This window comes from Columba livia, unplaced genomic scaffold, assembly GCF_036013475.1.
Source record: "Columba livia isolate bColLiv1 breed racing homer unplaced genomic scaffold, bColLiv1.pat.W.v2 Scaffold_178, whole genome shotgun sequence".
Classification (NCBI taxonomy): Eukaryota; Metazoa; Chordata; class Aves; order Columbiformes; family Columbidae; genus Columba; species Columba livia.
In genome coordinates this window covers 114,725-134,022 of record NW_027043079.1, presented here as the reverse complement: position 1 = coordinate 134,022, position 19,298 = coordinate 114,725, and the positions used below count along the sequence as shown (strand labels likewise).

The 19,298-nt window shown below is 51.2% G+C and overlaps 1 pseudogene; it reads left to right on the top strand.

Annotated features, from left to right (window-relative positions):
- The first annotated feature begins 6,369 nt into the window (after nt 1-6,369).
- LOC135577902 (olfactory receptor 14A16-like) lies at nt 6,370-7,331 on the top strand (annotated as a pseudogene).
- The last annotated feature ends 11,967 nt before the right edge of the window (nt 7,332-19,298 follow it).

Below are 19,298 nucleotides of genomic sequence, written 5' to 3'. Positions count from 1 at the left end.
TACTGTGAGAGAGACCTGACAGATCCTGTAAATTGTGGAATGTACCAGCTTAGGGTCTCCCTCCAGGAAATGCAGCTGCATTGTCCTACAGCCAGAGACTTACCGTGTTAGAACTGTGATTTGTCTCATTGAATCCTCAGCAACCAACCACCCCACATTGCCTTTAATCTCTCTGTGCCTGGCTCCTGTGCCCTCAGTGCTGCAGGCAGAGCCCTCAGCCCTGCTGCGTGTGCAGAGGAGCTGCTCCTGGGCAGAGCTGTCTCTCTGCAGCGCTGCCGCTGCCATGAGCTCCCTGTGTCCCAGGAGCCCAGCCCAGCTCAGCAGCACAGGAGCAGCCCATGATGTCCCTTTCTCTGTCCCCTCTGGGCTCCTCCAGGTGTCCCTGGGGCTCCAATGGCACAGCTTCGAAGTTGAAGTAATCAGTGATGTTGATTCTCTCTCCTCTTCAGAGACATTTCTTTCCAGCATTGTACTTTTCATTTTAAAAAATAAATCGGTTTGAGAATCGTATTTTCTTCTCCCATCATTAGACAGGACACCGGGAATATTACAGCAAAGGATCTAATTTCTGCAAACTGGGGAAGGAATATCCTCAGTTAAAGGAATTTAGGCATTTTGTTCTGGTTTTACACTCCTAGGTCTAGAGAGACATTCATCATTCTCTGGCCATGTCATGTGTGTGCTCTGATTCAAAGCCTTTGCACACATGGGCTCTTGGACACTTGGTACCAGGTTTCTTGTGGCAGGTCAGAGCTGGGCTGGTGCCACAGCTGGGGTGGCTCAGCCCAGATGTGAGGCAATGTCCTCAGCCAGGGACCTGACTGGGGAGCTGGAGCTGTCAGTGCTGCAGACAGAGCTGTGACACGGATGGAATGAACTGCCAGGCAGGGTGGCAGGAGTGAGTTCATCTGGTCTGCAAGGACAGCAGCCTCCAAGCACAGCAACAGCCCAGGTCAAAACTCAGTCTAAACATGTAAAGAGGTTTACGCAGGGTGGACTGTGCCTGTCCATCCTTTTTGCTTTCTGTGAGGAAACGAAAGGGTTGCTGGATGTGGGGACAATTGTTATGGTATTTTACTTGCAAGTCAGCAAGGCATCCATCATCATCCCCTGCAATATTCACATGTCCAAGGCAGGATATTATGGTCTGCTTTGATGTTCAAGTAAATGGCTATAAAGCAAGCTGGATGGTTGGGCTTGGAAGGACAGTAGGTAAAAGGAGAAACTTCCCAGTCATGAGGATAGTCCAGCACTGGAAGCTGTTTCCCAGGAGTGCGCACCCACTCTGTCCCAGAAAGTGACCAAGATGTGTTTGGATAAAGCCCTGAGCAATCTGGTCTGACCCTGCTGTGAGCAGGAGGTTGGTCAGGACACCTCCTGAGGTCCCATCCAGCCTGAATGATGCTGTCCTTCCTACCCCTTAATGTTTTCCATTTAGACAAAGCTCTCAGGTTCACCCTGAGCACAGGAATAATTCACATGAGGTGCAGGGCTGCTTTACAAGTGCCCCCAAACAGCCCTGACCACAACTTTTGCATCCTTTTTCTTTTGCCCTGACCCAAAAAAGCACCAAGAAGAAGCAAGAAGCTCAAGGCCTCTTCTGAAGAGCGGGAGGCCTGAACAGCTGTGATTTGCCACGTGTAGGTGTGGGAGAGGGTCACGGCATGTCATGGAGAAGCAATGAGATGGCTGATGGCTTCAGTGAACCCTTCCAGCCATGTCTGAGCCCAGAAATGGAAAGCAGTTGATGTCTGCAGGTGGAGGAGGAACAGGAGGAAGATTTTCCTGGGAATACGGAAGGAAGAAAGGCCTCTCTTGGGCTAATCCTATATGGCAGTGCCATTTGCATGCTGTGGGCATGGCTGTGCCTGGGAGATGGGGAACGGCTGCTGCTGGGGTGGCTGTGCTCAGTCATGGCCCATGAGCTGACCCTGCTCTGCTCCTCTCTTACACTGCCCACACTTGGATGGTCCTCAGGAATCATCCATGAGCCTGGTGGATCCATGAACCTCCTGCAGTGATGGGTATGGATCCAAATAGGGGATTCAAGCAAGTGTGGGACTGGGACATTGAGGTGACTGGTGACCATTGCCAGGTGTATGAAAGAAGCTGGATGAGTTGTGATTTGCTCACAGGCATTTCCAATTCCACAGAGCACCAGAGCCTTGCAGTTAAAGCAACAGCACTTGACATAAACACCACCCCCAAAACACAAAACACTCACCCTGACCATAGGAAAAGCCTTGAAAAACTTTGGAGAAAAATCTACCAGGTCCCAGGGGTCAGGGCTCAGCCATTCTGGTGATGAACAAGCATCAAGGGCTGACATGGCACCAGAGCCACCTCCACATTGTCCTCACCACCTGGAACCAGTGTCTCCAAGTCTTTCCTTCACCAGCCTCCAGGGACAGGGACCTGCACTGGTTGTTTCCTTCACAGCTGTGTCAGTGACGGCCCTTCATGGGGTCCAAACACCCTCAGAAACTTGCAGTTTGCTTCTGCCTTTCACTTCATTAGACGTTTGTTCATTCTCTCAGTAGCTGCAGTTCAGGATCATGGCAGCAGAGGGCTCATTAACATCTAAAATGCTCTTACAAGCCAAGGCTCTGTGCAGCATTTTCCTAAAGGCTTCAAGTCTGGTGTGGATGATTAGAGAGATTTCAGGAATAGCCAAACAGAGAGCATTTCCATAATAAATAGCAATAAAGCCAAATTTCTTCTATTCCCTTCCCTGCTCGCCCTTCCCTCCCTTTCCAGAACAGGTGTTATCAGCAGACTCCAGTTCATATCGGTATGGAGCGTCTCCTGATAAAGACTGAATATGCCAGAAAAGTGGGTGCCTAAATCACCACTTGAATGAGGAGATAGTTCAGAACACCTCAAGAGGGGTCACACTCCTCTGGATCAAAGGTGGGTGTCCCTGGCAGTCTCGGGTGCCACAGCACAGCGATACTTGTGTTCAGGAGCTGGTTAAGCGACCCATCTCCTGTTCTGTAATGGCGTCTGAGTTTGCTCAGGTCACCCCTGACTTGAGCCCCATCCACTGCTGGGTGTTCTCCAGACTCCTGCCTTCAGGAACAAAGTCCAGGAGACCTTGCTGGTGAAGATGGAGGCAAAGAAGCCATGAAGAACCTCAGTCCTTTCTGATTCTACTCTTATGAACTTCAGCAGCAGGTCTATTTAACCCTGGTCTATTCTTTTTTGGTAAGGAAGCTGTATCAGCTCATCTTGCTGCCCTCAGCCTCCCCTGCAGGTACCAAGTCCAGGGCAGCTTTGTCATCATCCCCACATCCATGGACAAGGTTTCTAAATTCCTCCTTTGCAGCTTCCCCTGATTCCACCTCCTGTGTGCTGCCTTTGTGCCCTGCAGCTCCATCAGTTCAGAGGAGCAGCCTCACGAGATAAATACTTCTTTTCATGGGTACTTGGAGAGATCATTCTTGTGCTTGGAGCAGCCTGTCCTGTAAGGATTATCAGATTTCCTGAGCTCCTTCACCCTTCAGATCTACTTCCATGGCACCACTTTGCTCACCATCCCCCAGTATGTCCAAGTCTTCTCCTCTGGAGCCCACCAGCCTGTGCTCTGCTGCTGGCCTTCCTCCCTCCCCTCTGGTGCCTGGGACCCCACTGTGTCCTGGTCACAACAGCCAAGGTGGACACTGATGTTCACATCCCTCACCAGCCCTTCCTTGTTTCCCAGTTCCAGATCCAGTTGAGCATCACTCTCATTGGCCCACAATGCAGACATGTTGTGCATTTGGCCCAAGATCCTTTGGACTGTTGGCAGCTGCAGCTTTGCCTGGCCAGTGAATGTCAGGGCAATTACAGTTCCCCATAGGATAGTACTCATTGACTGGTGAGTTGCTCGAGTTGCCGACAGAAGATCCATTTCTTCTCCATGATCAAGTAATTTGTGGCACACAACATGTTGTCACCCTGTACTGGGCTTACATGACAAAGTCTTGGGACTGGGGGTGAGTGTGGGTGTGCTACAGTTGTCACCGCTCTGAGAAGACAACAGGAGATTGATGTCAGAGCCGATTTCAGCTGCTCCAAGATGGACCCACTCCTTGCCAAATCTGAGCCACTCAGTGATGCTGGCAGCACCTCTGGGATATTGTATTTGAGAAAGGGTAAAAAACGCTGCACAACAGCAGGTGGGAGAGAGGAGGGAGGAAATGGGAGAGAAAAGCACTGCAGACACCAAGGTCATATCCCATAGGACCCAAGCAGGTCCCTCAGCAGGCCAAAGCTTGCTCTGCTGAAATCCTGCTCTTGGCCTTGTTCTCATCTCCCAGGAGCCTCAGCTCCACTTTCCATCCCTGACTGTTCCATCCTGACCAACTCTTTCTGGTTTGTAAGTGTGAAGTCCCACAGGGCACCTCACCCCACTGACTCCTCAGTCACCCGTGTCAGGAAATGTTGTCAATGAGCTCCAAACCCTCCTTGTCCCCAGCCAGGAACCTGGGAGGTGTGGGACCATAGTCCTGCCCTTGGCCTTGCACAGCCCCACATCACACTGTCCCAGGAAGGGCCCTGGGCAACGTGGGAGGGACAGGATCTGCCTTCCCAGGGTTGGGGGTCAGGGCTTGTGCCTTTGGTTAATGAAACACATCCAGGTTCACGCAGCATCAGAGAGACCTTTACTTTGCTTTTCCTGACCTGTCATCTCTGCCTCCAGTTTTCTTCTCTAACCAAACCTGAGTATTGTTTCTCAGTTGTGTCCCTCAGTGTGACCCATAAACCTTACAATAAACTTTGGAGTTTGAATCTGACTTTGACTTCTTGAGAGGTTTCATCAACTTCCTCCAGGGTCTGAGGTCCATGGATTCAGCACCAAAGCCACCAGAGGGGTCATTAAAGTGCCCTGGGCTGCTCCTGTGCTGCTGAGCTGGGCTGGGCTCCTGGGACACAGGGAGCTCATGGCAGCGGCAGCGCTGCAGAGAGACAGCTCTGCCCAGGAGCAGCTCCTCTGCACACGCAGCAGGGCTGAGGGCTCTGCCTGGGGATCTCGGGAGACGAGCAAGGCAGAGAGAGATTAAAGGTGGTCAGGACTGGAGGATGACTGAGAGCTCACTGGAGGAGAAACCTTTGCAGCCCTTGCCATGGTAAGTCTCTGGGTGCAGGGCAGTGCAGCTGTAGCTCCTGGAGGCATCTCCTGAAACTGGCACAGGCACAGCTTGTGGGATCTGTAAGAACGGGGCTCTTGTCAGGCCATGTTGAACAGCCGTGAAGCCGGGTGAGCACCCAGGGGTGCCCAGGGCTGTCCTGCAGAGCAGGGTCCCTGCACCCCAGGGCTGTGCCGGGCAGGGACTCTGCCGCCTGCCAGGGTCAGCGCTCAGCCTGCCCGGGGAGATCCCAGCAACAAGGAGGGGAGAAGCTGTGGGGGGAAGGAGTGATCCCGGGCAGGACAGGGTCATTCTGCCTTTGAGAGGGTGCTGTGTGGATCAGAGTTGCTGACAACTCACCCCCAGGGACATTCCAAGAGGCACAACAAGGCAGGGATTATCTGAGAGGGAAGCAATTATTGCCTTTTGTCCTCTACTCTTGGCTGGCTGGCTAGGAAAGGTAAGGTGGAAATATGTCTTGCAGTTACGGAGAAAGTGCTGAAACTCCAAATATTGATTTTTCTCTGAGAGCGCAATTCAACGCTCTCTGGCTCACAGAGCAGCAACATCTCCTTTCCAGCCCCTTTAGGGCTGGTGTGATATTCTCAGCAGAATCCGCACACACACAGAGATGTTCCTGGGCAGTGCTGAGCTGCCAGGAGGTTTGTGCAGGGAAGAGCTGAGCACACAGGGGGTGGGACAGACTGACACTGAGAGCAGTGACAGGGAGGAGACATGGGGACAGAGAAACAGCTCCTGGCAGGAGATGTCTCTGTGGGAGCAAATTCCCTAAGCCCATCATGCCCTGTGGGGCTCTGGGATGTGCGACATGTGGGGCTGGGGAATGAGCCTATTCTGTCCCAGTCAGAATGGCTTTAGGACATCCCAGTGCTTCCCTGGCATGATATTGTGAATTATGATTACGATATAAGTAGATTATGCTTATGTATAAACACAAGAACTCCCCCCCTTTCCCAGGTCCCGGTGCTGTAGGGCAGGGTTGACTCCTTGGGAGCCCACAGGAAGAGGCCCTGATCCTCACAGCACAATCAGAAAGCACAAACCAACGCTCCAGCCAGGGAGATGACCACAGGGGCTGCCAAAAAGGAGAGAACAATTCACATTTCTGTATGTGGTGGCACAGGTGGGAGTAGAAGAGGGATGTTGGTTGAGGCGGGGAAGAGATTTTCTGGGAGAACTCTGTCCTGATTTGTCAACGTGCTCTCCTGTTTCCACAGTGCCCCATGCCCAGAGGCAGAGGATGTCCAACAGCAGCTCCATCACCCAGTTTCTCCTCCTGGCGTTCACAGACACACGGGAGCTGCAGCTCTTGTACTTCTGGCTCTTCCTGGGCATCTACCTGGCTGCCCTCCTGGGCAACGGCCTCATCATCACCACCATAGCCTGGGACCAGCACCTCCACACCCCCATGTACTTCTTCCTGCTCAACCTCACCCTCCTCGACCTGGGCACCATCTCCACCATTCTCCCCAAGTCCATGGCCAGTTCCCTCTGGGATTCCAGGGCCATCTCATACTTGGGATGTGCGACACAACTCTTTTTGTTTCTCTTCTTAATCACAGCAGAGTATTGTCTCCTCACCGTCATGTCCTATGACCGCTACGTTGCCATCTGCAAACCCCTGCACTACGGGACCCTCCTGGGCAGCAGAGCTTGTGTCCACATGGCAGCAGCTGCCTGGGGCACTGGGTTTCTCAATGCTCTGCTGCACACGGCCAATACATTTTCACTGCCCCTGTGCAAGGGCAATGCCCTGGACCAGTTCTTCTGCGAAATCCCCCAGATCCTCAAGCTCTCCTGCTCACACTCCTACCTCAGGGAACTTGGCCTTATTGTGGTCAGTGCCTGTTTAGTTTTCATGTGTTTTGTGTTCATAGTGGTGTCCTATGTGCAGATCTTCAGGGCCGTGCTGAGGATCCCCTCTGAGCAGGGACTGCACAAAGCCTTTTCCACCTGCCTCCCTCACCTGGCCGTGGTCTCCCTGTTCCTCAGCACTGCCATGTTTGCCTACCTGAAGCCCCCCCATCCATCTCCTCCCCATCCCTGGACCTGGTGGTGTCTGTTCTGTACTCAGTGGTGCCTCCAGCACTGAACCCCCTCATCTACAGCATGAGGAACCAGGAGCTCAAGGAGTCTATTAGAAAGGTGATTTTATGGGTGTTTGTCAATACTGATCAGCTTTCCATCACTGTCCACAAATGATGTCTATTTGTATCCCAGTGCAGGCCTGTACCTTGTTTTATCCCTCTTAATTTGTTAGCATTACCCATATTGTTATTTATGTTTTTTATGTTCCTACATAATTGTTTGTGTTTAGCTGACTATCCTGAAAAATGTACCCATTATTAATATTTTTAAAACACGTGAAACCTGTATAACTGTTTTCCTGACACTGTTTCAGAGCTTGGTCTCCCATAGCATCTCCGTAATAAAATGACATCTCCTCTCAGCAGTTCCTCAATATTTGGTTGTTGTTCTAAAGCTGATCTCAACAACAGGCCCAGGAATTTCACTCAAAAGGGCCTGAGGTCAAAGCTCATTGTCACGTTGGTAGCTGATAGACAACTAAGTTGTGGTTTAAGACACAACCCTTGTTGTCTGTCGACAGTGGAGAAGGGGAGTGGTCATGAGATACAGTCAGACTGGGCTGTCCCAGAGCATGATGGGGCAGAGGACAATCCTCCAGGAGAGGAATCTGGAGCTGCCTGGAGAGCCCATGAGATACACATGTACCTGTGTGCCTGAGGTGGGCAGCCACTGGAGCCCACAGAGTGAGACATGGCCCAAAGTGGAGTCAACCCATGGCAAAGCACTAAATCCAGGTATCTGCAGGGAAACAAACATGGAAACAGCCCGCCCCACACAGACCCATTCCAACAGGGAACAGCACCTTCACAGTCACCACACCAACAGCAGCACCTACACAACCATGAGCAACAGTACTGAGCGTGTCCTGTTCCTCCTCTCAGACCGAGCTGGTGAGAAGGTTGCACAAGTTGTCTGCACATCCCGGGTAGAACTTTACCTGCAGTTTCACACACCCCTGTGGTCCCTCCAGTGTGGACCTGGGGTTTGGGTCAACCCAGACTCATAGATATTGCCCACTTGGCCATTCCAGCCCCACGTCTCTTCATATCCTGGTGTTCCCTCTTCCTTGCTAGCCTCACTTAGACCTGACCAAGAAAGCGTGTGCATACATTTACACCCAAACACACACACAACAGTGAACCCACTCACACAGTAAATAGCCAGGAACAGAGTTTAAGAAATATTGTAGTTTAACCCTGGTCATCAGCTCAGCACAACACTGTTGCTGTGGCAGGATGAGGGGAAGATCTTAAAAGTAAAAGAAAACTCGAGGGTTGAGATAAAGACAGTTTAATCGGTAAAGCAAAAGCTGTGTGCGCAATCAAAGAAATATAAGGAATCTGTCCCCTGCTTTGCATTGGCAGGTGGGTGTTCAGCCGTCTCCAGAAAATCAGGGCTCCATCACACATAGCAGTTACTTGGGAAGACAAACGCCATCACTCTGAGTGTTCCCCCCTTACTTCTTCTCCCAGATTTATTGCTGAGCATGACTTCATGTGCTACAGAAGATCCCTTTGGTCAGCTGGGGTCAGCTGTCCCAGCTGTGTCTCCTCTCAGTTTCTTGGGCACCCCCAGCCTACTCTCACTTCTCAGTGTGAGAAGCAGAAAAGGCCTTGACTCTGTGCAAGCACCGCTCAGCGCTGACTGAAACATGGGCATGCGATCAACACTGTTTCCATCACAGGTTTAAAACACAGTGCCATAGAGTTGCTATGAAGATAATTAACTCTACCCCAGCTGAAACCAGTCTAATAAGCAGGACAGACCATGGTGATCAGGCAGGGGGGGTGGCCAGAGCAGACTGACCAGCCACCTCCCCATGAGCAGCTGGTCACTTGAATCCCTCTCCTCCCCACTCTTCCACAAGCTGCTTCTTCCATGATCCACCTTGATCCCTCCCTTTCTCTGCCCCGGTCTCCTCAACAATTCATAACCGTCATCAGTTACTTTTTCCCCAATGGGCTCAGGTTTCCTCCACTTGCACTCAAATTTGATAGTTTGGATTCCATTGCCTTGGTCCTCTGGTCCCTTCTCACATCCCTCACTTTCTCATGCACGTCCCACAGTTTCCCATGGCACGTACAGGTGGCTTCACTCCAGGGCAGGGCCTCACCAGGGGCACAGTCATTTGTCTGCAGCCTTCCCATCTGGTGTCCTTGATGACCTCATGATACCTGCCTACCCCTGGCCAATCACATTGCTGTCATGAGGTGACCTCACAAGTAATAATGCATCCATGTTTGCTTGGCCTACATCTGCCCCAGGTAACTGCAATAGAAGTGGCATCACAACCCACCTCCAGCCGTGTCATCTTCCCCTTCTCCTGCATCTCCCGTCTCCCAGGCTCTCAGCACTGCTGGGTGTGTTTTCCAGCATCCAGGTGACATCACTAGGCCTGACTCACCACATGCCCAGCTGGGTTGTTCTCAAAGATGGGACTTCAAAATCTACCTCCCTCCCATGACACCTCACCTTGCATCATCCTCTTCTGGCACCAGGGGTCACCTCACAGCCAACCTCCAGACACTTCCCCTGTACCTGCCTCTCCTTTCTCCCACCCAGCACTGTCGTTTCTGCTGGGCAGGCAGCACCGTGCTCCCCATGGGGACTGCAGAGCCCTGGTGGGACAGCTCAGTGGTGGGAGGGCAGCCAGGGGTGGTCGGGGCTCCTCGGAAAGGCAGGCGGGTGGATGAGGAGCTGGAGATGAGCTCTGTGCAGAGGGGAGCCTGGTGTGCACAGAGCCTTGCCTTGGAGGAAGCTTCATGCTCACAGGTCCTTGATTACATGGCAAGTTGGACCATGGCTTGGTCTGCTGGGAGGGCAGCAGCACTGGGCACAAGCAACCCAGGAGGCTCCTGCAGGTGTGGAATACAGAATTTTGAGACAAACATGGATGAGCTGACGAGGGCTGGTCTCCTACTGACAGACAAGGTGGATCAGGGCGGAGATCTGAAGGATGAGAGCAGCCATGGCTGCAGTGACCATGAGATGGTGGAGAAGCAGGACAACTGCAGAACAAGAGTGCAGTCCTGCAGGAGACCTGATTTCATTACTGGAGGATCTGCTTTGGCTGTCCTGGAGAACAAACAGGCTGTGAGTCCTTGTTCAGGGGCAGTGTCCTCAGAGCCCAGGAAGAAACCAATCTGATGGCCAGGGAGTCCAGCAGGGCCTGGCAAGAGGTCAGCATGGATGAACAGGGACCCCCTGACTTAGGAGATCAAACAGCAGAAGGACATGCAGGGAGGCTGGAGGGGAACAGGCTGCCCAGGAGACAGACGGACAGACAGACACCTGGCCTGGGGGTGCAGGGATGGAGCCAGCAAAGCCAACGCTGAGCAGTGGCTGAAATGGCCGTGCAAGGGGAGGGCACCCAGGAGGGCTTCTCCAAAGATATTGTCAGCACAAGGAAGGCGGCTGAGGGCACCCTGGTCCCAGTGGCCAGTGGGGCAGGGGACGGGTGACAAAGACAATATCAAAACAGCAATTTATCTGAAGAAAGATTCTTCCTTGGAGAGTTCTGGTAGGAAATATAACTGGACACACTTATACATTTTACTATATATTTACCAACACATAAATATAATATTTTCCTTATGATCACATAGAAAGACAGACAACACAGGTCTGTTGAGATCACTGTCAACATGGCCATCTAAAAAGAGAACAGCTCAATTAACCTTTTTATCCCTCTTTCCTCCATCAGTCAAGAGTGGCCAACAGCTTCCAGCATGACTCACTGTGTGCCAAGGGTAAAAAGTGGCACTGACAGCCCATGGCTGTGGATTGTTTGGTGCCTTCGGCTCTGTACAAGACACAAGGATTATCTTTCTTAATGCTGGAGGCTTTGGTAGGAGAGAAATCTAGAGAACCTTTTTTAAAAATGGAGGTAAGAAGAAACCAATTGAAAGATGCAGAGTGAAGGAAATGTGTTCTTGCAACTTTAAACATCAAATGTTGTTGGTGTTGTAATTCTCCTTTCTTTGTTTTGAATAGTCTAAATATCAGTGTTTTCCGATTAGATCAAAATGAGACTTTTCAGGATGTGCATTAAGAGCAAGAGGAGAACTTCTGATCCTCCACTACATTTGCCTTCTCAGCACTCTCTCTGTTATCTGTGCATCTCATCTCCCTCATCCTCCAGGTATTTCCTCCTGCCCTGACTAAACTGACCGTGTCTGAAGTCCAATTTCCAGCAGCTGATCTGCACACAACACTTGCGATTGCTCTCTGGGTTTCCCTTCCTCTTACTCTTTGATCACTCACACACTTGTCAACAACCCGGTTGCTGCTTTCAGCTTCAAGGAGTTAAAAGCTTCCTTGTCTTTCAGTAGTCTGTCTAATTCTGTCTCTAGCCAACTCTTTTATTGTGTTTATTTTATAATTTCCTTTCTGTCTAAAACATTTCTTGCATGGTTCTGTCTTGGAGAAGGTGAACCTCAGTGGTGGCAGCTTGTCCTTGGTGTACAGTTGAGGAGTGTGTTTTCTTTTAATCATGACTCTCATCAGTTGTGTTTTGTTTGTTCAAGGGTAAAGCAAAGTCCCTGTTTCCTGTGTGCACTTGGGTCTGCAAGGAGAGCAGGTGGGAGCTGGTGCAAAGGAGCTGGCACATCCAGCTGCAGACTGCAGTGAAGTCTGGTGTGAGGAAAAGGGATGCAAGGCCCAGGGGCCAATGAGAGAAACGATGGGGTTGGGGAGGTGAGGAGCAAGGTTGTCCACACGGTGTGAGACCTCAAGGGACATCTCCAGCCAGTCCAGACCTCCTTAGGAGAGACCCTGGATCAACATCAGATAATGCTGCAATCGCATCCTCTCCAAACTGAAAATGATTAAAATACACCCTTTACAATAGAAAGACTTTTTTATCAGAAGCTTTTTGAAATCTTTCTCCATAATTACACAAAGAAAACTCTCTAATTAACTATACAAGATTGGAAGGAAAATACAAGAAGAGACATGGTTTGTCAGAGCTTTCTTGAGTGTAATGAGCCCCATGGTGCATTGGGTGCTGAGTCCTTGAACATCACTCAGGTGCTGAGAGGAGATTGCACAAACCTTTCCAGAAGTCAAAGCCAGAAGCAAAAAGCACTAAGTTCCTTGAAGTATTAATGAGTTCCACTGAGGGCAAGTACCAGCAGAGCCTCCCCAGGGACTCGTTAGAGCAGAGAATTGGAGGCCATGATGGCAGATAAACAAAGGGAAACGTGCAGGCAGCTGAGGTGCTGAGAAAACCCTGGTTTAGTGGGATGAAGCAGAGAGGCCAAGCCTGACCCCCAGCCCCTGGGAAGGCAGATCCTGTCCCTCACACATTGCTCAGGGCTCTTCCTGGGGCAGGGGATGTGGGCTGTGTGGTGCTGAGTGAAGGACAATGGTGTGACCGTTCCCAGCCTTACTGGGGTGTGCAAGGAGGCCATGAGGTGCCCCAGTGCCTGAGGACAACACGTCTCCTCACAGGCCTTGGTGGCAGAGGCCATTGCCATAGCCAAGGGCACAAAGACTTGGGTTCTTTTGGTGACATCCAGCCTTGCCAGTGCCCTTTGCCATCTCCACCACAGGCTGTCCTACACTGTCCCTCAGCTGCTTCTGTTTCCCTGCAGGCTGTAGACACCCATCTCGCTTCCTCCCCTTGCTCTCACCCTGGTATTTCCATACATTGACTGATGTGTCTCCACTCTTGTGCTCTGTTCCTGGAAACACAAGTACATGGACTGATCTCCTGCTCCTTCTGGATGATTTCTCGTACCACAGCACTGCCCTTTGAGTGACATTTCTTCCTCCTCATGTCCAGTCTCCACGTTTTAACCTGTCATGTGTGGCAGTGTTTCTCTGCTGTAGAAAGAAGGACCCTGAAAACTACTGACCTGTCAGCCTCTTACCTGTGCCTGGGAAGATGATGGAACAGATCCTCCTAGAAGCTGTGCTAAGGAACAGAGAATGGTGACTCAACCACTTCCCTGGGCAGCCTGTTCCACTGCTTCACAACCCTTTCCATGATGAAATGTTTCCTAATATCAATTCTGAACTTTCTCTGGTACAAGCTGAGTCCATTTCCTCTCATCCTCTCACTTGCTACTCAGGAGAAGACCAACACCCTCCATGCTACAACCTCTTTTCAGATGGTTGTAGAGAGCAGAAAGGTCTCCTCTCAGTCTCCTTTTCTCCAGTATAAACAGCCTCAGAACCCCCAACTGCTCCTCAGCAGACTTGTGCTCCAGACCCTCAACAGCCTTGTCCCCCTCCTCTGCACTCACTCCAACACCCCAAGGTCTTTCCTATAGTGAGGGGCCCAAAACTGAACCAAGGATTTGAGTTATGGCCTCACCAGTGCCGAGTACAAGGGGATGATCACTGCTCCGGTTCTGCCCACTACACTATTCTTGATGCACATCAAGCCATTGGCCTTTTTGGCAACCTGGGCACACACTGGCTCATGTTCAGCTGCTGTCAATCAGAACCCCAGGTCCTTTTCCACCAGGCAGCTTTCCAGCTACTCTTCCCCAAGCCTGTAGTGTTGCAGGGCATTGTTATGACCAAAGTGCAGGACCTGACACTTAGCCTTGTTAAATCTCAGACAAATGGCCTCAGCCTAATAAAGCAGCAGCTCTAGATCCCTCTGTAGAGCCTTCGAACCCTCCAGCAGGTCAACACTCCCACCCAATTTGGTATCATCTGAAAATATATCAGGGTGCGCCTGATCCCCTCATCCAGATCATTGATAAAGAGATGAGAGAGAACTGGCCCCAATACTGAGCCCTGGGGACACCACTCATGACCGGCCACCAACTGGATTTGGCTCCGTTCACCACAGCTCTTTGGGCCCGTCCCTCCAGCCAGTTCTTTACCCATTGCAGATACACGATCCAGGCCATGAGCTGCAGCTTCTCCAGGAGATGCTGTGGGACACGGTGTCAAAGGCTTTACTGCAGTCTAAGGACACAACACCCACAGCCCGTGTGGCGGATTCACTCCCCACGACAGACTTTCCCTCATCTGCTCAGCTGGTCACCTTGTCACAGAAGAGATCAGGGTGGTCAAGCAGGACCTGCCTTTCATCCAGCCATGCTGATTGGGCCTGATTGCTTCTCTCGTCTGTGTGACCTCACAGTCCTTTCCCAGCCATGTTCCTGCTGTTGGCCAATCCCCTGCAGAGGCAGAAGTGACCTCACAGTGCCCTCCACAGCCATTGGTTCCTACTGGACTATGAGTTCCTGAGACACAAGCGACCACACGACATCGTACCCACCATCACCCTCCTTGTGGTCCAGTGTGTGAGCAGATCAAAATAAGCTGCTTTCATCAAATGTATCTGATAGATTTCCTATCAAGGGTTTGAGTGGAGAAATGTTCCTCAGAGGAGCTGCTGTATTTACTCTGGGACATTTTATATCTCTGCTTCTGCCTCTTTTCCTTCTTCCTCTGTCTATTCTGATGTGAAAGAGTTCTCCAAGGAAAAGATTAATGGAATCCTACAATAACGCAAGTTGGAAGAGACCCCTGAACACCATCTCTGCCCCACTGACCTTTATGGCACCCCAAGGAGTAGCTGATGGCATTTGTGCTCCCTTGGGTTCATCTCACCACATGCACACAGTGGACATGCACATGATGTGTGTGTTTACGTCTCATCTGTACAATGAAAACATGGACTTTTGACCTAGTATTTCATAGAATCAATGAATGTCCTGAGTTGGAAGGGATCTACAAGGATCATCGAGTCCAACTCCCGTCCCTGCACAGGACACCCCACAGGTCACCCCGTGTGTCTGAGGACGTTGTCCAGTCTCTTCTTGAACACTGTCAGGTTGGGGCCATGAGAGAGAGGACCTCCCTGGGGAGCCTGTTCAGTGTCCAGCACCTCTGGGTGAAGAACCTTTTCCTCATGCCCAACCTTGTTGGAGCGAAATAAGGACTCAGCAAAACAAGTCGATTCAATGTGAATCATGCTAAAGCCATTTATTACAGAAACCAGCCTCCTTATATATGCAACTATGTTCTAATCACGCGTCCACGCTCCAAGCATGGATTCGCTAAATGAGTATCGTGGGCTGTCCATGCACTGGAGTCTCACTGATGATACGTCCGATGATTCACGCCACGCCAGGACCCTGCTGATTGAGGAACGCCCCTCTTTCTCACAGCAGATTCTGTTCTCAGCTTCTCGAAGTGGCCTTGAGGTTCCTTTGAGCCTGACTAATTCAGCAATAAGTCTTTATCAAAACCCCTCCACACAACCTACCCTCCCCTGACATATCTTTCTTCCATTCCCTTGGATATTGTCATTGGTCACCACAGAGAACAGATCAGTCACTTCCCTTCCTTCTCCCCTTGTGAGGAAGCTGTAGCTGCCATGAGGTCTCCTTTGAGTCTTTTCTTCAGCTCTGATGCTCAGAAACCCCTTGGTTTGCTTTCTGAAGCAGAAAGGAGAAGCCCTGAGCTCCAGGCAATGGGAAGGGGGATCCTGTCCCTCACACACGGCTCAGGGCTCTTCCTGGGACCGTGGGATGTGGGTGTGCAAGGCCCAGGGAAGGACAACACTGGGACAACAACTTCCAGCTTCCCCATGGGGCTGCAAGGAGGCACCGAGGCCCCAGTGCCATGAGGACAACATGTCTTCTCCTGGGCCTCAGTGGCAGAGACAACTGCCCTGGCCAAGGGGACAGAGACCTGGGTTCTGTGGGTCCCTTCCAGCCTTACAGCGCCCTTTGCCATCTCCACCACAGGCTGTTCTACACGGTGCTACCCCTGCCCCTCTTTCCCTGCAGGCTGCAGACACCCATCTCGCTTCCCCACCTGCTCTCACCCAGCATTTCTGCACCTTCACTGCTGTGTCTGCACCCTCACTGGCTGCTCTTTGGAACACAAACCATGGGCTGATCCAGCTCCCTCTGGGTCACCTCTTGCCCCACAGCACTGCCCTTCCTCTGACATTTCTTACTCCTGATATCCAGTCTTCACCTTCCAAATTGCACTTCGTGACGTTTTTCCTCTCCTGCTTTTTCCCACTACCAAGGAAAGCTCAGCCACCTCGTAAACTGCTCTTCATGCAGGGAAACCAACACATTATGCTTCTTGAGGTCTTTTACCTGACCAGGGAGAAGTAACCTCACCATGATCTCCTAAATCCCATGAGTGCTGCTGGCCTTTCAGCTTCTCTGATACACACGACCATGTCCCTACTGCTGTCCCATCATGTTCTCATGTGGAATGGATGTGACAACCTGTCTCCAAGATCTCTTCCTGGGTAGGATCTGTCATACTTAGACTGAGGTTCTTTCCCAGCCGTGTCCCTGCTGCTGGGCTGTCACCTCCAGAGACAGAACTGGCCTCACTGTCCCCTTCACAGCCACTGGATTCTGACTGGGTTATGAGTGTCTGAGACACAAGTGAACTCATAATACCATAACTATCCATCACCTTTTTTATGGCCCAGAACCCGATCAGGTAAAAGTATACTTGTTTTATCAAATTTATCAGATATATTCCCGACTAGAGATTTGAGTTGAAAAACACTCTTCAGAGCAACTGCTGTATTTTTGTTGACAACATTTAGAACTCCTTTTCTGTCTTTTATTCTTTTTATTCTTCCTCTGCCTATTCTGCCTTCAAAATCCTCTCCAAGGGAAAGACTCATTGAATCTCAGAATAACTTGAGGTTTGAAGAAAGCCCTTGTCTCACTTGTCTCACTGTCCTGCTCCAGGCAGGGTCAACCAGGCGAGGTTGTTCAAGGGTTCCTCACAACTATGCCTCACCACAGAGAAGCTGAATGTGCACTCGTCACATCATAGAGAGGGAGAATAAAGATGTTTAACAGTGCTGGTCCAAGTGCTGGTCACTGAGGGATGCTACTAGTAACTGGCGGCACGGAGGGCTTTGTACCGCTGATGACATTTGGCTTGATTGTCCAGACACTTCCCACCCAGCTTCCAATTCTCCAGCCCAGAGATCACTGATCTGGCTACTAGGACACCAAGGAACACCATGTCTGTGACCCTGCAAAATTCCGGTTATGGTGGCAGGTTGACCAGCTGTTAATTCTCCTTCATGCTTTTCATGCAGATGGGTTTGATATCTGCCTTTCCAAAGACCTCGGAAACCCTCTTACCACTTTGTCTTACTTTTGAGAGCACAACCCAGAATCACAGGCAAGGGTGACGGAGCAGACAGGAGCACTTGCAATGAGCCTGTCCCAGCAGCTGAGATGAATCTCGCTGGGACACTGAGGTTTGTTCTTGGAGTCACACACAGAAATGCCAGGGTTCCATCAGGCATCCAGATCTGAGTTTGTCTCAGGACTCCTTCTGCACCCAGGGATGCTCAGAGACAGTCTGTCCCTTTTACACACAGAGGTAGGAGTCACATTGTCCCTCTGGCCTCCCATTGCCACTCCAAAGGGGTGGGAGATACCTCAGCTATGGTGAGTCACCCTGCTCTGCACTAATCTGAGATGTCCCACGTCATGAGGAATGGACACGGGGAGCTCAATTAAGGAAGCACAAGCCAGTGCTGCATTCAGACAGTTTCCCATGGGGTGTTACTTCCAACAGGAAGTGACCTCAGGACCTTGTGTGTGCCACAGGTGTTCATGGAACCCCAAGGAACAGTTGATGTTTGTGCTCACTCGTGTTCATGTCACACAGTATCACAGTATGTTTGGGATTGGAAGGAACCTCATAAGATCATCTAGTCCAATCCCCCTGCTGGAGCAGGAACGCCCAGGTGAGGTTGCACAGGAACATGTCCAGGCGGGTTTTGAATGTCTGCAGAGAAGGAGACTCCACAACCCCCCTGGGCAGCCTGGGCCAGGCTCTGTTACCCTCACTGAGAAGAAGGTTTTTCTCAAATTTAAGTGGAACCTCTTGTGTTCCAGCTTGATCCCATTACCCCTTGCCCTGTCATTGTTTGCCACCGAGAAGAGCCTGGCTCCATCCTCCTGACACTCACCCTTTATATATTTATATAACATTAATAAGGTCACCCCTCAGTCTCCTCTTCTCCAAACTAAAAGAGACCCAGCTCCCTCAGCCTTTCTTCATAAGGGAGGTGCTCCACTCCCTTAATCATCTTCGTTGCCCTACGCTGGACCCTCTCCAGCAGTTCCCTGTCCTTCTGGAACTGAGGGGCCCAGAACTGGACACAATATTCCAGGTGTGGTCTCACCAGGGCGGAGTAGAGGGGAAGGAGAACCTCTCTCGATCTACTAACCACCCCCCTTGTAATACACCCCAGGATGCCATTGGCCTTCCTGGCCACAAGGGCCCAGTGCTGGCTCATGGTCATGTCACCTCACATACATGATGCGGGTGCTCACATCTCATCTGTACAAAGCAAACCCAGACTGCTGAACTACTCATTGAGTGTCCATCCATGGAGGGAAGAACAGCCTCTGTGGGTGAGAGGCCAGTGCTGGAAATGGAGGTTGTGAGGGGCCAGTCCATGACGATGCCCTGGGGCAGATTCTGTGGGGTGTCCAGTGCACAGGGGCACAGCCCAGCCCCTGCTCTGCTGGTCCTGCAGGTCTCTGTCAGGAGCCTGGCTGTGAGAGGACACTGCTGTGTGCCAGCCCTGCACACACACACTGTTCAGCTGCACAATGGTGTTTAATCTGTGGGTGACTTTTGTAGGAATATGCTTGAGAGAAACTTTGCAAGAAGATATAAACCATCATGCCCTGCCCTGAGGAGATCACGTTTCTATCTGGAAAGGCTGTTGTGAGGCCAGCTCTGTCACAGCAGTGCCCATTGCCTGTCCCTGCCTGCGCCCACAGCACTGACACACAGCAGGACGGTGACCAAGCTGCCAGAGCACTCAGGCCTTGCACCAACACCAGGGATGAGAAGGAGAGTGTGGGAGTGGAACCAGAACAGCTCTGGAAGAACAAGCGCTGCTGCTCCCTGGCAGGGCTGCCAGGATGGACACGTTTCCCCTCCACCCATCACAGGAACTGTCCCTGCAGCTCCAGAAAGGCCTTAGAGTTAAGATGTCAGTAGAAAAAAAATGGTGGAAGGTCCCTTTATTTTACTTAAACACAGAAAGCACGAATTTGTCACTGACACAGCCACTCGGTGAGAAAAGAAAAGCAGGCA